This window comes from Diorhabda sublineata, chromosome 6, assembly GCF_026230105.1.
Source record: "Diorhabda sublineata isolate icDioSubl1.1 chromosome 6, icDioSubl1.1, whole genome shotgun sequence".
Taxonomy (NCBI): domain Eukaryota; kingdom Metazoa; phylum Arthropoda; class Insecta; order Coleoptera; family Chrysomelidae; genus Diorhabda; species Diorhabda sublineata.
Window position 1 is genome coordinate 4,576,512 of NC_079479.1, and position 15,864 is coordinate 4,592,375.

General features: G+C 34.3%; 1 protein-coding gene across 5 annotated transcripts in view; it reads right to left on the reverse strand.

The window, feature by feature from the left end:
* The window catches only part of LOC130445532 (cAMP-regulated phosphoprotein 21), a 52,798-nt gene that overhangs the window by 29,269 nt on the left and 7,665 nt on the right, over positions 1-15,864 (reverse strand). Inside the window, exon 1 of one of the 5 annotated variants that reach the window (XM_056781196.1) lies at positions 3,842-3,985. The exons of the other annotated variants lie outside the window; for them this stretch is intronic. The gene's annotated coding sequence lies outside the window, so the exon portion shown is untranslated. Of the gene's footprint in view, positions 1-3,841; positions 3,986-15,864 lie in introns of those variants that run through there. 5 annotated transcript variants of the gene reach the window in all.

Sequence of the window (15,864 nt, forward strand, 5' to 3'; positions counted from 1 at the left end):
AGCGCATATTGATATTTAGTCGGTGAGTGCGACAAGTTAAAACTTGTGTGATTATTCTTTACCTGTGAATTCTTTATTTGATGTTTATGATTATAGTTTAGTTCCAGTAAGCCCTTGGAGTAGGGGATTCGATCCCGGTCGATTTTTCTAGTCCCGGGATTTCGGGATTATCGATAGTTAATACCAGGATTCCGGGATAACCCCAGGATTGTATTGGTAATAGAAAGTGGTAGCAAAAAGAAAGTAAAACATATCAAAATCAACCTTTTATTTTAAATCTTCACTTAAATCTCCAAAAACAAAACAAAATCATAATTTCTTCTAATAAAATTAGGCCCTTATAAAATAGTTTAATAAATTATTGCTTAGTTTGTTTATTTTATTTTAATAAACTTAAAAAATCAACTTCTTAAAATTTGTCAAAAAAGATCGATGTTAATAGGACTCAAATTTTAAATCAAATAAACCAGAAACTATAATTTACTTCTTAATTTGTTGCACAAATATGAAGCGGCGGAAAACGCGCGTTCAGGCTCGAGGGAAGTTGGAGGAATCGTCAATAAATTTTTCTAAGCCTTCTCCAAATAATAACCTCGTGTGGAACTAGTCTCATAAAGATTCATTTCTTGCTTAATGATCTTAGAAAGATCAGTTTCTTTATATGCTTCAGGATTTATAGTTTTCATACTGTTTTCTATTTCGTTCTGAAGCTTTTCTTTTAATGTTAAATCAGTTTTACTAGTTGTCTGCGTGGGTTCAATGTTCATGTAATTTTCTTCATTTCCACTATTTTCAATTTTCCCAGTTAACAAAATAATCTGTTTTTTCATAGTCATCTTCTTGGACATGAAAACAAATCCTTTACATCACAATCAATCTCCAACTCAGTCTTCTCAGTATGAGCATTTTGTAGAAGAATTTAGAAGCCAAAATTGAGTCATTGTCACGCAATTCTTTAAAAAGAAACTTGAGTGTCGCATCCGCCGTTCACAAATTGGCATCAGAACGACAAAGTGCTTCTACAGATAATTAACTGGCGCCAATACCTTGGATTATCTCACTAATGAGTTGAAAATCTGACTCTTCAAATAAGTGCCTTTTTTACGCTAGTTTTTAAAAGATCAAATCGCTCCAGCATTGTAAAGAGACTGTTCCAACGCGTTTTACAGTCGAGTAGTAAATTAAGCTCTCTTGTATTGTATCATTTTTCAAGGATGTTCTTTTGAAAATAAGAACCACTTTACAAATTTTCTTTACTAATTCATTAATATTTCGATCATCATAAGTCAAATCCCGACCATTTCCAGTTTCAATGACTAATCCTGAGTCTAGTCCTTCATTATCGTCATCCGAGTCATCAATATCATCACTGGTAGTCTCATTTACAGGTGTCTTTTTATACAATAAATCACAAACGGCTAAATGAATACCATGTGCAAAACAAACTTGGGTATTTTGTATTAACAAGTTTTCCAACCTTCAGCATTACATTTGGACCATCAGTCACTATTGCCCCAATATCTGTATCTAATGAGATATGCAACTCCAAAAGCCGCTTTTTTGAAGTATGAACACAAGTTTCGGCGATCAGCTATTTATCAATTCGAATTCCATTTTTTGTTTACTGAATGAATATTTAAATTCATATATCTTTTATTAGAGGTTGAAGTCCATTCGTCAAAACTTAGACTAAATCGTTGTCCTTCTTTTTTCAATGTAGACACTTCAGCTGTTATTTGTTGTTTTATCTTTACACTATAGTCTGTTGCGGATTGTTGAAACAGATTTAGGTAAGTCTGAGTACCCTTTTGCTAACAGAACGATCTTAAATCGTTTAATGTCACAAATAAATACGCTAAAAGCAGTCATACGGGCCAAAACGTCGTCAATAGTCCCTGTTATTTGTTTATTTATATTTTGTCGGTGAGTGCGACAAGTTATAACTTGTGCGATTATTCTTTACCTGTGAATTCTTTCTTTGATGTTTATGATTATAGTTTAGTCCCAGTTAGATCTAGGAGACACAAGAACGTGCTGTGATTTATACTTTTTGGACCAAGACATCTTTTTGTGTAGTTCGTATACGGATTCTTCGTTCTCGAAAATTCAGACTTGTACATTGTAAAATGGGTAAAACCAAAAAGCAATCGGTTGAAACTCATGCATCAATCACAAGTCTTCATAGTCTAGATAACTGTACCTGTCGAATTAAAAATACCTCGACGTACCGTGGACTACAACGTAAAAAAATATGCATCCACCAGAAGCTCAGGCGATAGAAAACGTTCAAGACGATGTGGAGAAACCACAACCGTTGAAGATGAACGTATTGTATTGATCATCAAACGTGATCGACGAACCACGGGCCAGAGATGGCAACTCAAATCGATGAATCTAGGGATCTCCGTTTGAGTATTTTTAGAATGAAAAGGAAATTGACAGAAGCTGGCCTTTTTGTAAGGGTGACAGTGAAGAAGCCGTCAAGACAAAAAAATGTGCTCAAAGGAAGAACGGATATTAGATCCAGGTATAAACCCGAATATAAAACACGGCGGAGACTCGGTGATGGTTTGGGGATGTTTCGGCGACTGGAAACATGGTAGAAATTGAAGCGATTTTGATGAAAAAAAAGAGACTATTCAAAATGTTGAAGGAAAATGTAGTACGTTGTGGTCAGCGTCTGATTAGCAGAAAATTTATCTTCCAGCATGACATTGATCACAAGCATTCCTCGAAGCTATACTTAATCTATAGGGATGCCGGTAGAATCTATGAAAAACAAAATAATGGAAACGTGAATTGTAATACAAGGATGGATTCTATATGGAGAAAAATAATAAAAGCACGAAATAAAGAGAAATAAAAAGTAGAGGAAGCATAAGGACAGGACAAGCATGTGGAGGAAATTGCGTGACTACAAAAATGTTAATATGGTAAGGACAAAAAGGAAAATATACCAAGAAAGGTGTATACAAAGAAAGGTAATTTGATAATTATATGCTAAGCACTAGAATTATGGAAAAGAGAATACTCAAAACGTAAACTGGAAGAAGAACATACTTTATTCAGAAGATAAAAAAAGCAAACGAATGAAAAACTTTGAACATAACGACCACAATTAATATAAAAAGCTAGAGGAGAATGAGCGGGAAAAAAGAAATAAGAAAAGCGTAGAAATTGCGAGATACGACACTTAAAAACTAGACAGACTTTCTACAAAAGTGATGAAAACAGACAGTAATATCAAGACAAGAAGGAAGATAGGGAGATAGTGATAAGAAAAAAAAATAAATTAAAAGGTAGAAGGAGAATAGAAGAATAGTTCAACATTATAACATAGTTATTTACAAAAAAGTGAAGAGATGAGACAAATAACAAAATTAGAATCAATAATTACAAAATTAGTTAGTTAAACTAGTTAAAAGTTAAACTGGTATAAGGGCATTTTCAGAAAAACACTTACAAATAAGTTACGGAAGCAGATAAGAGGTATACCGAAAAGAAAGATGCTAGGGGATAGGAACAAAAAGCTCCAGATAAAATTGAAAGACCAGAAGGATACAGGAATGGTAATATGGGGTACAAAAGTAACCAGAAACAGAATCCTCGTCAGATATTTTGAAAAAGAGAATAGAAGAACGGGTCAACAGTCTTGCAACTGTATTTTAAATGATATTCAATTTGAAAGTGAAAATTTTGTGATAATTCACGTGAAAAATGCTTTATTTCGACATTATCGTGAATTCATGAACCAAAAATGAGAATATATCGAAAATCTTACCGTTTTTCCGGTAACGCACACTGTTTACTTTTGATTTGCAACATCCCATGAAACACTTACCAGATTTTCGAGTTATCCAAAAAACACCTTTCAAAAAAACTAGTTGATGAATATACTGAAAGTTTCTTCACATATTTTCATAGACACATTTTTTTCGTGACTATATGTTTGTGTAAAACATCGTTGGAACTAATGTTTGTCTATAGTATTAATACCAGACCGGAGGGTCATTCATAACATTCGCGATAGCAAAAAAAAACTGGAAAACGGCCAAAAAACTGACGCAAAGCTCGCGGTGACGCAATCGTAAACGATTTATACTTACTAAAGTATGCGGAAACAGTTGGATTTTGTGGATGAAATAAGTAAACGCATGATAACCAATTTTATTCTCATATTTACAAAAAATTAAAAATTCGATGTTAATCATCAACACAGGCTACTACTATATGAGGGTTGTCTGAAAAGTTTACAACCTCAATCTGAAAATGTCACTTTCCAAAATATATTGATAAAGACTTAAAGAAAAGTCGAAACGTCAAATTTTATCTTTCCTCCAAAAATTATTGAAAAAACTAATTTTAAAACAGAAGAGACCTAAAATCAAGAACTTTAAGATGCATTAATATATCAAAAGGTCTAAGAAAAAAGTGTATTAACTCTAATATATTTCCGAGCTTTCGAATACATATGTACTAATCGCATAATTTGGTATTTTAAAGTTTAGGATTGCGAAGAAAATAATTTTTTCCTAAATTTTCAGCCCTACTTTTCAGGAACGTAACTTTGTATAGGGTTCAATTGCATATTCATATATTGGGTTTCTCTATACGCCTCTGCTCTGTGTCGGTTGTTATACGGTACACCCTGTATAATAGTTTTCGCTTTCTCCTCATTTCATTTTTATTGTTTTTTCGTAATCTGTTACATATTTGAATTGAAACGAAGTGATTGCCAGTTAGATTATGAACTTTTCCGTATTGGATATGTGGCAAAATTAAATACCAAAGTGTACTAACTCTAATATATATCCTAGCTTTCGGATATTTATGTATTAATTGTGTGGAATTGAAATTATGGTCAAGCACAATATAAAAATATGTAAGTGATTTTCAATTATTGTTTTTTCACTTTGTTGCTCTCTGTTATAAGCAGTTTTTATATCAACTTGTTGTCCACATTATCCCTAATCGAAACGTCAATGTTTTTAATTTGATAATATCATTTAAATATCTCTAAAACAAAAAGTGAAAATTTGATAAACGAATATTACACTGGCCGACAAGATTTTTGTAGCACAGGAGAGACCTTTATTTTTAAAATGGAAATACCCGTCCAATAATTAAGCACTAACACGTACCATTTTTTAATAGCTTAATTATTTCTGTTTACATTAGCAGGTAGGTACTTTTATAAAGGGGTGGTTGATATCGGTAAATTTTATGGCCGAAAATGTACCTGAACTGTATTATTCAGAATAATAAACATTAAAAATTAGTATTCTGTTGAGTTTCATAGTAAGTGGTTCTCTGTTCATAGTGCAAAAAGTGATTATGAAAACGAAAATATCGAGTCAAACGCGCCGCAGTTGCAAAACTTCTCTTGACAAATTTTTATATATTTGTGGAGAATTTATGATGAAATCGCAAGTTAGGCCATTTTCCGAAAATTTGAAAAAAACCTATTTCAAATATTTTGGTTCTTTAATTGGCGACTAAGAACATTAGTTCTGATCTTATACAATAATAATTATAAAATTAAATAAATATATTTATGGTTCATACCTGAATGGTGTTGCAGTGGAATCTATAAAAATGACAGAGAGACTAAACACAGACAAATTTATAGCAACGATAACTTAACGAGGTTAATGTTCATAATAATAAATAACATTTTTTTCGTCTACCAGTGTTATTATGAATAAATGTTTATTAAAACAAACATACTCACGTGACGAATAACAACAAGCACACGTTAAGCGTTCTTAAAGTGAATCACCGATTCCCGTAATCTTTCGGCAGTCGGTCACGAGTACAAAAATCGAAAGTGAGATATTCCGATACGTCGAGACTTTACTTCAGTCTGTTTCTGGTGTTATCGCCACAGGTTCAAAGGACCTACTAAACCAGTGAACTTGACTCAATCCATGTCGGCATGTGCCGACGACGGCCGCTTCTTGTTTGTCAAATCGATCGGGCATTATAATACAGTTAAATCAACTACCGATTTGGCAAAATGCGAGAGAGGTTTTTCGAATTAAAAGCTTGTGTTTTTGAAATATAATAAATGTACATGCTAAAAACATTCGAATTTCAATTCCGTTTGACGTAAAATCCCTATCCGGCGGAATCTGCTTCATTTATGGAAAATATAAATTATTATGAAACAATTGCAGATCGGAATATTGTGTTGAAAATTACGTGGACGGTTTACAACGAAATTTGTCTTTTTTCAACTGAATAAACATTGATAATAACAAAATGATACTACATAGTCCGACGGGGCAAGATCAGGACTGTATGGTGGGTTTTCTATCTCTGTGAAGTCACCTTCGTAGCCTTGGAAAAGCGCAGACCTCGGCTCATTTTGACGCTACCGCCTTAGTAAGTCATTGTAGTATGCTACGTTCATAGTTGTATTTGATTCCTTGAAGTCAATCAAAAGGATACCCTCGCAGTACCCAAAATTTGTAATCATCACTTTTTTGGTGGTTTTTTTGACCTTTGCTTTCCATAGCACATCCTCTACTATTCGATGCTACTCCATGGAATCACTTTTAGATGTCAAATTATAGTCAAAGACTATAGTTTCATCGCCAGTTACAGTTGATTGGATTACACTTTCTTGGTCGTCGCAGCAAAGCTGTAAAAATTGCTAACAACACTCTACTCCACTCTGTTTTTGATCTACGCTAATTTTTGTCATATTTAAATCCTCATGTAGGATCCTTGGAACATTTCGTTGCTGAAACGCCTGTTTGTACTGCAATTTCTTTTGTTTGTAGGCGTCGGTCAGAATTTCTTACACTGACGCGTGCATAAAGATAATTGTGAACGCACTCTATTTGCTATACGATAACGTATATAAAACTTTTATTAAATATATATCAAACATTTAAAAATATTTACTAACTCGGGCTGCTTAACTATCGCTTATCTATATCCAACGGCTTTCTAGATAATTCGGATTCTTAAATCTCTAGAATGCCGTAAACGGTATTCTTAGTTGTTTGTTTCTATGAAAACAATCGAAACATAATGTAAACAATTAATAAAAAATAGGTAAACAGATCTAAGAAAAATTATCCAGCGTATCCGCCAAACTTTAACATAGATCAATATGAAAAAATAAGACCGGCTTCACGGTTTATATCAGTTGACGAATTCGTTAGAATATCTAAGGAATTCAAAGTTTACATGATCCGATTACTGTTTGGATGTTTCTTTGGTTATTAGCTGATACTTAACGTTCCGCCAGCTCGTATTTCCAGAAGTTAGTCGTCGCTCCGAATGAATGCAATCGAGTTCTTCGTTGGGAGAGAAATGGTGGTCCGTTGGGTTGTTTATAAATGAAATAGGGACATTATTCATGCGGGGTAAGGAATATTTGAGGTTTGACGATGATATAGGAAAAATTGTCCTCTGCAAGGCTAGAGTTCTGGTGCTTTTAGGAGGATAAGGTAGTGTAGAGTAGAATGGTGAAAGAAAAGAAAAAGGTACAGGTACACTTTTCAGAGAGTATAATAGATCTTGCGTTGCACCGTTGCGTTCGCGCTATTGGTTGCTCTGTTGCTATACGTATCGGTATCCTTGTAAGGTTTCTTTACATGGATACCGATGGATGTTGAAATTGTTGCATAGCAACGGGGCAATCAAACGCGCGAGCAAGTATAATACACTAATATAGCTCGAACCACAAAGAGCTCACTCTGAATCAGTTAGAGCAATCATCATCTTCTAGAGATACCAAAAACAGAACCTACGTAACACCGCGTTGCTTCAGAAGATCGTGACAAGCGACGAATCATGAATCTATGCATACGGACCCAATATTAAACAACAATCGCCTGTATGGGTCTTTCAAGACGAGGCGAATCTAACAAAAGTTGTTTGCCCACGAAGCACTTCGGAGCAGAACCAGAACTGTTAGAAAAATCGGGGAAACTAATAGCAGAAGACAAATCACCACCGGTTCACTCAAAAACGTTTTTGAACAGTCAAAACTTTGGATTGATGCGACATCCACCGTACAGTCCCCAATTATTTCATTTTATTCACGCAGATCAAAAACAAATTGTGAGTTTAATGTTTTTATACATCTAAAGAAGCGGTTGGTGCGTTCAAATCACATGTTTTGTAGGTATCTCAATCGTAATGGAAAAAATGCTTCGACAATTTCGAAATGCGTTCAAACGCACGCAAATTTGTATTGATCTTAATAGAGAATATTTTGAGAAGCAATAAAGCCATATCCAATTATAAATATTTGTAGCAACCCTCTTAATAATGGTATACCATATTGAATTTGATTTTTTGAAAGGCAATTTCGTCAAATGTTTTCGATTTTCGTATATAAACTATCAACATAATAATTTTGTTCAATTAAAATCTCTCGATTATTCCCATATTTATGCTAAATTGTCTCGCACTATAAAACAACGAATTTTTATCGGAAAAGCCAAATTTCTGGGAAAGTTATCGGGTTAACTTCTTAGAAATAAATCGAGCCAGGTGAGAAACTACGTGAATGCGAATTAATGGATCTGACAGCGATCGAACTATTCATAAGAGTCGTGAACACAAAATTTTCCCCAGATTTCGGAGTATTTTCATTTTAAGAGAAACAAATCACGTGGTAAAAAATTGTATACGATATATACGATAACTGATATAAATCGTTAATCCAATTTTTTATTTTAAACTATATTATTAATAAAATACACATAGGAAAAGTTTAGGGTCATTTTTATTAGAACAGAAACAAAAATATTGTTAAAACAACACCTGTGGACCTTAATCGCTTTTTTGCTATTAAGTTCATAACACCATATGGTAAAAATAAATTGGTATTATCCTTCTTATGCCCCATTTACTTCATATACCCGATCGAGACTCTCGCGTAGCGCCTCCTAGCCGCTCTCGAGACGAGTATTTGTGAACGGAACGTGAGTGACAGCCATCCACACTCTCGATTTAATCTATACTTACGTCCTCGCCTCCAAAAAAACGTACAAGGAGGCGAAGCGGGTGAAGGCGAGTACACCGTTCACACTCTCGCATTCGCGTTTCCTCGAGGAGAGTTTGGATCTGGCAAAATAGACAACAGGAGTCGATCCGGACTCTCAACGAGTTTACACGAGGATGTGGACTTCTCGCTTGGATATAGGATAAATCGAGACTGTAGATGGTTAACACTTCCGTCCTCTGATCGCAAAGACTCTTGTCGAGAGTCTCTAGGAGGCGCCTCGTGGGACTGTAAATCGGTCATGTATATGATCAAAGGAATTAGGTAGACAATGAACAAACGCAAATTATTTTTGTAGCGGTAGTGAAAGGTTCCGAGGATCAGGTTAACTGGCTCTTTGGTTTGGGATACGAAGATTGCTTTAGAAATAGTTTTTTGTTGTGCATTGTTGGATTGAGAAGATTCTTCAAGTCCTGGATCACTTACTTCAGAAAGTATTATGTGATATATACCGTGTACTTAATTGTGACGCTGTTTACGTAGGACAGACGTCTCAGTATTCAGTAAATAGATTAAAAGGACATCAATACGATAAAAAAAGAAAACTGCTGTAACAAACCATGGTAATTAAGAAAACATACATTTAGTTATAAAAATTAAAAAAATCTTGATTTAGATATAAGAAAGATATTTTTGAGAATTGGTTCTAATACGTAGGAACGAGAAAAATGTCAATGACTGTGTCATATTTTTGAAAGGTTACAACTAAGGAAAAATAATTTTTTTTTATTAAATTGTCTTACTAGTTTTCCTGTGTAGAATTTTTCAATTGGCTATTACTGCAATTATCATTAGCGGGGTTTGTAGCCAGCTGGACCACCGTCGCCGACCAAGAAGGTCCAATTGAGGTCTAAGTTTGATCCAGATCGACCTAATTTGGGTTAGGTTCGAATCAACACGATATGGTTCGACAAATACGAATGATGTCGATCGAAATAGTGTGGGCACAGCTTTAGGGATTAGGGAATTTATAATGAACTATAGCAGTCTTCATTGTGAGCTAGCCGATGACTAATGTTGCCATGAAACAAAAAAATTCTCAAGGTATTTGTGGAAAGAATAGAATATTCAATACGAATAAATTTAATATAGATCTTTGAAAAAATAATGTTCCTATATAAAAAATAACTTTTTTTCTTCTTAGTACAACGAATAATGATTGTAGTACATAATAATATTTTATATATATATATATATATATATATATATATATATATATCTTGTATGATTCACTCTTTACCAGTAATTGAAAATCGATGGAAGTCCATAGTAATAATACCTATACAGGGTGTCCAGCGACGAGTTAAAACTATCCTTATATGGCAAAATTCTAATAGTAAAATCATGAAAATTTCTAAATTTGTGTTTTCGAATACGATATTTTTAACAAAAATCTTTTTAAAGATGACCGACTTCTGGTTCTACAGGAAGTCGACTGTAACTTTGTTATTTTAAATGGAACACCCTGTATATTAATAAATTTTTGAAATCTACGTAAAATTTTAGTATTCTTTTGTATGAAAACTTGTCGAAAAATGCATATTTTTTGAGTTATTAATTTTTTTGTAAAAAAATTGACCGTTGCAGACCCTTATAAATTATTTTTTTACGAGAATACCCTTAAAGATATGAAAAAAGTTTCTATTCGGTTGCTTTTAGCAAGCTCAGACGTATGTCAATTTATGTGGAAAAAATTTTCATTTCATACAAGGTGTGTATAAAAAGTGTTCAAAGTTTAACTTCATAAATATCAAATTCCTCATGTTTTTTAATAGAACCACCCGATTTTTTCTATTTTAATGCATTCAGGGGTAAAAAATGAGGGAAATTCATGTATACTTTCCTATACCTAAACCTTAACGTTATCCATAAATTTTTGTCAAATTCACCATGTATTAAAAGCAAATGTACATAATCTTCATTATTAAATTGAGAACGAGCCGTTTTAACGATTTTCTAAAGCCAACTAAAAGTATACATAACAAATACAATAATAATTTAAAACCTCAAATATATCTCTACAAAAACTAGAGCAGAGCGTGGATGATCAAGTAAATCTTCGCAGAACGGTTTCACGATTAATTCGTCGCATCAGTACAACAATTTCTGAAGATATGGAACCTGCTACAAAAAGCTTTGCTAATATTAGACAACTACAGGATAGAATGATCCCGAGAGATGAAAAATTGATAAAATGAGATAATAATGTGAGAAAAAAGCCGTGGTTGAAGCCTCACAAACTCGTAGTTGTGATTGAAAGGGATATTGTTCATCATATTTTGCACCAATCTCATAAAACTATCATTTTGACTGATACAATAGAAAAAAAAACATTCAGATTGATCAACAGAAAGGCATTGTCTTCAATCACAAAGACGGTAGACCCCACATATCTTTGTGGACTCATAAAGAATTGTATCTAGTGTACGAGGGTTGTCTAAAAAGTAAATACGAAATACGTTGAAAATAGAGCGAAATATTTTTGATAATGAAGTTGACATTTGATTGGTCGCTAGAATGACGTGACGTTAAGGTTAGGTTATCTAACATAACCTAACCAATACAATACCAAATTTTCGAATTCATGCAATTGCAATTGAATATTCTTTAAATGTACGAGTTTTGTTATCAAAGTTCAGTTTCTAATTTCCTATAATATATCAGTATGTTCCATTTTATTGTGTTCTACCAAATATTGCATCAATTATCCTTAATTTTCTACTATAATTTGTTCACGAATGACACACTTTCACTGACTCACTTCTTCTGAGAAACAGTTAATGACCCTGAATTTAAATCTGGAAAATAACCTTTCTAGTAAAACAAAAGGTCAAAGGAACATTATATCCAAAATGGCAGCAATATCAGAGTCAGTCGATGACTTCATCGTGAATAAACATTTAGTTACAAACAGCGAAACAATTTATCGATTATTGAAATACTATGTACAGGGTTCGAAGATAATGAAATAAATTACAAAATCTGCTGTCAGAAACAACGCCAATGTTCAAAGATATAATTCACCGATCACCTAATAGTTTAAAACATACACAACATCTATAAAACTCTTATTGCTTGTGATATAACAGTCTCTTTAATCTGGAATCGTACATCGCACTTTGGTATAACTGTAGAAATCCACGCCAAAAAAGCCTCCAACAACCCTTAAGAAATCCTAGTTCGGCTTGATAAGCTTACTTTCAAAAACCTTATCCAAGATTCTTGGCGTCATGTATGAAACACTACCCAACATTGTCTCACTCACTTATACGTTTGTCAAACAGAAACTAAGCATCCAAAATGGCTGAAATTTTAGTGAGAATTTTGATCAGTCCTTTCAGTGTAAATTCGAATCGATACACTTAATAATTAATCTCTTTATACGGTTATTTCTAAAATAAAACGGTAATCTGTTAATTTCCTGAAACGTTTTCGATCCCTAAACTATTTTCATTACTTTCGGCGAATCGGATATAAGCCACAAAACAAACTTAAATGGCGTGTCGATTATTCGCATGTGTCGAATTAGGGCATAAAAACTTAAATTGACAATTAGTATCTGTCATTAAAAGGTGATATCATACAATATAAATAACACAAGAGTTCGATAGAATGATGAAATCTTCTTTTTCTCCTTCACTTTCTACACGTAACTTAACCTAACCTATTTTTATTTAACATTATATGTGTGGCCTATGTGGAACAATCCCCTGTATATTATTTATTTTTTGGATATTTCGGAAAATTCTGAACATCTTCAACTGCTTCGGAAATATTAGTTTTCACAAATTCGCTACACTAAAATGAAAAAATAAATGTAATAGAATGCTCGCCGCGAGCACCTCGGCGACATGCTCATTTGGTATAGAAATGTCTTCTAACTCAGTATCCAATCGTCTTCGTCTGTTTCGTCTTTTGGAGTCATCAAGTTTAGGGGTTTAGTTTTGTATACTTTTGACATACCCCTACAAAAAAAAAGTCTAAGGGCGTCAGATCGAGAGATCGTGCTGGCCAATCAAAAACTTGGTTCAGATACTGCAGTGGGGAGATGCCTGTGGATATTGATCTTGATCTTCTGTAGGTTGTAATGCTCGGGAAAGACGAGCCACAGGTTTGTACTTCTCCAAAGAAATGAGTCCCGATAAATCTGCAGGCTATCTCGTTGTTCATGAGCCACGTCTGCCTGTCGAGTAGGTCTTGCAAAGACTGCTCTAGATGGGATCATATTAGACAGATCGAAAGAGCATTTGGCGTGGTAGTATTGGTAAAACACGGCCAAGTTAGCGACCTTTCTTCTTTGCTGTAAGCTGTCCAAGTTTCTGATCAACTCTGAATCGTCTCTTCTGTATTTTTTCTTTCTTTCAAAGTACTACTAAAGAGTAATTTTTGTTCAGTTTACTTCCAGTGTCTGAAGACTTGGTTATCGGAACGCGAGTCAGTCAGTGTAGTTGTAGTGAAAACAGTATTTCAATCTACCGATTAAAAATTCAAGCTACACTTAATTTTATTTACTGGAAATGTTCAAAATACCCAACACTAAAATATTTTTTGCAATTTTTATTGTTATTTGTACGTGGGACGTGCATGAATATCGCGTGCCTACTATGACTAACGTGCTTCGAGCCGTTATTCACAACAACCAACGGGCCGACATAACATTCGAGAGATCGCAAGTGCTGCATTGATTCACTTCAAGGATATTGCGGGACCATCAAGGACGATCCTCCTTTGGGGTGATGACAGGCACGTGTGGGAGGTAAGGGGGTTTATTGCACACCGATAAACGAAGTCGGATTTCATTACCGTTTTTTTTTTCGACGGTAATTCATCAAACCCCCTTCAAGGTTGACTGACAAATCGTCTATAGATAGATATATTCTAACAGTCGACTCGTCAGGTCGGTTAGGACTTTTGTGGACGGTACTTCTCATGGGTAATTAATGGATTCCATTCATTATCTATTAAGCGTTGAATGTTTTGGGAAAAAAACTAATTCGTGACAACAATTTTAATTATAGAATTAAAAAGTTGTAAGAGGTGTTAAGACCGCTTGACATGATGCAAGACAACGTGCAATGCAATGCAAGGCGCAATATTTCTTGATAAAAAGCATGCGCAAATGAAGTTCAGCTTCAGATTGTTTCATGCAAGATCTCGCACTTGCAACATTATCGGTTTGGTGCATACAAATAAAATAAGTAGTGGTTGATTTTATTCAAAATTTGTCATAATTTTACTTGGTGTAGATCTACAAAAATTTTCAGACCAGATCAGATCAGGCGTAACGCAAATAACTGTCCATAAATACTTGATAATTTAGTAATATCTCAAGCTCCCGGTCACTCGAAAAACAAAGACAATGACGAAGCGGACTCACTCGCCAAACTGGGATCGTCGATCCCAGAATCCATCCTTGGTGTGGCCAAAAGCGTTGCCATCGCGAAACGATCTACTCGCAAGGTGAGCTCGACAGAGATGGATAGAGACACCTAGATGGACCCCATCTCACACACTGCTCCAATTACACAGGCGCGAAATCCGACTAGTGCCCGGACTTCCAACCAGACTCTGCCATCTAAGAAGCCATCTCCACACCATGGGCATCACGGACGATCCGGAGTGCCGTTGGAAGAAGACGAAATCCTGCACTCACTCGACCTGGGCAAACTTGCCTAATGATATCAAAGGGTTCAAACCGAAGCATCTGATTGGCTTCTCAAAGGACATCTGCCTCTGATAATAGTGAGGTACGACGAACCTATATGAAGGCCTCTGTGCTCAATGGTTCCCTGGTCGAACCTCTCAAGCTCTCCTACTGTCTCAATATTGAGCAGATCTTGAATTTATCTTTGTCTCTCGATTTGGGCGGTCGTACTATTTTTTACTGAGAAAATGGTGACCAAAAAGCAACTTTTTGACGTTTTGTATGAAAAGGACAGATCGGGGCGCTCAGAGCTGACGAGATATCTTTAAGACATTTGATAAGACACTACAAAATGAAGACACCATAATGAAACTGGAAAATATCAATTCTAAGTTTTGCGGGGCCGTTTATTCCAAGCTTGATTAATGCACAAGGGAAACAGATACGGAATCTTGAATGTATGTTTTTTTTTGATATTTCGTTATTGCTGTTTAATTTTTTTCAACATATTGATGGCCGTTCAGTCTATTTTCTAAATATTGAGATGTCTGCCCTATGTGGACGTCATAATCATTACCAGGACCTTGATATACTTTTTTTTTGAGTATTTTAGATTTTAGTTTATATTTCAATAACTCATTATTTCCTTGGGAAAGTCCTTGTTCATATGGTCAGGAAAGATGTTTTGAGTTTAGTTTCTATTTATCCTTTTCTTGAATATAATGTTTATCATTTTTTTCCGTAAAAATATTTTCTTTAATGCACTTTTTGCTTTTTGAACATCAACATTCAGAATCTGGCAGTTGGATAGATCTATCAGCCAAACTTATTATCGCTGATCTTTTTTGTAGCATGGGATGAAGTGAATTGAAGTTCAAATATCTTGAGGACCAACTGCATTAACGGACCACGAGATGTCAAAAAACAGAACTTCAGTTATAAAGATTTAAAAATTCTTTTAGATGTAAAAACTAAAAAAAAAATTGCTTTTTCATGTTGTCAAAAACTCTTACCAATTATTTTAAACTGATTTTACAGAATGACAGAATTAAAGTCAAAATAAACCATCATTGAAACATTCTTATTTAGTTTTTTTTTTGGAAAAATTTATTATTATATACTTGTCACGTTAATTTTTAGTTTTATCGTTTCTTTTGCAAATGTATACCATATTTAAAATCATAAAACCATATGA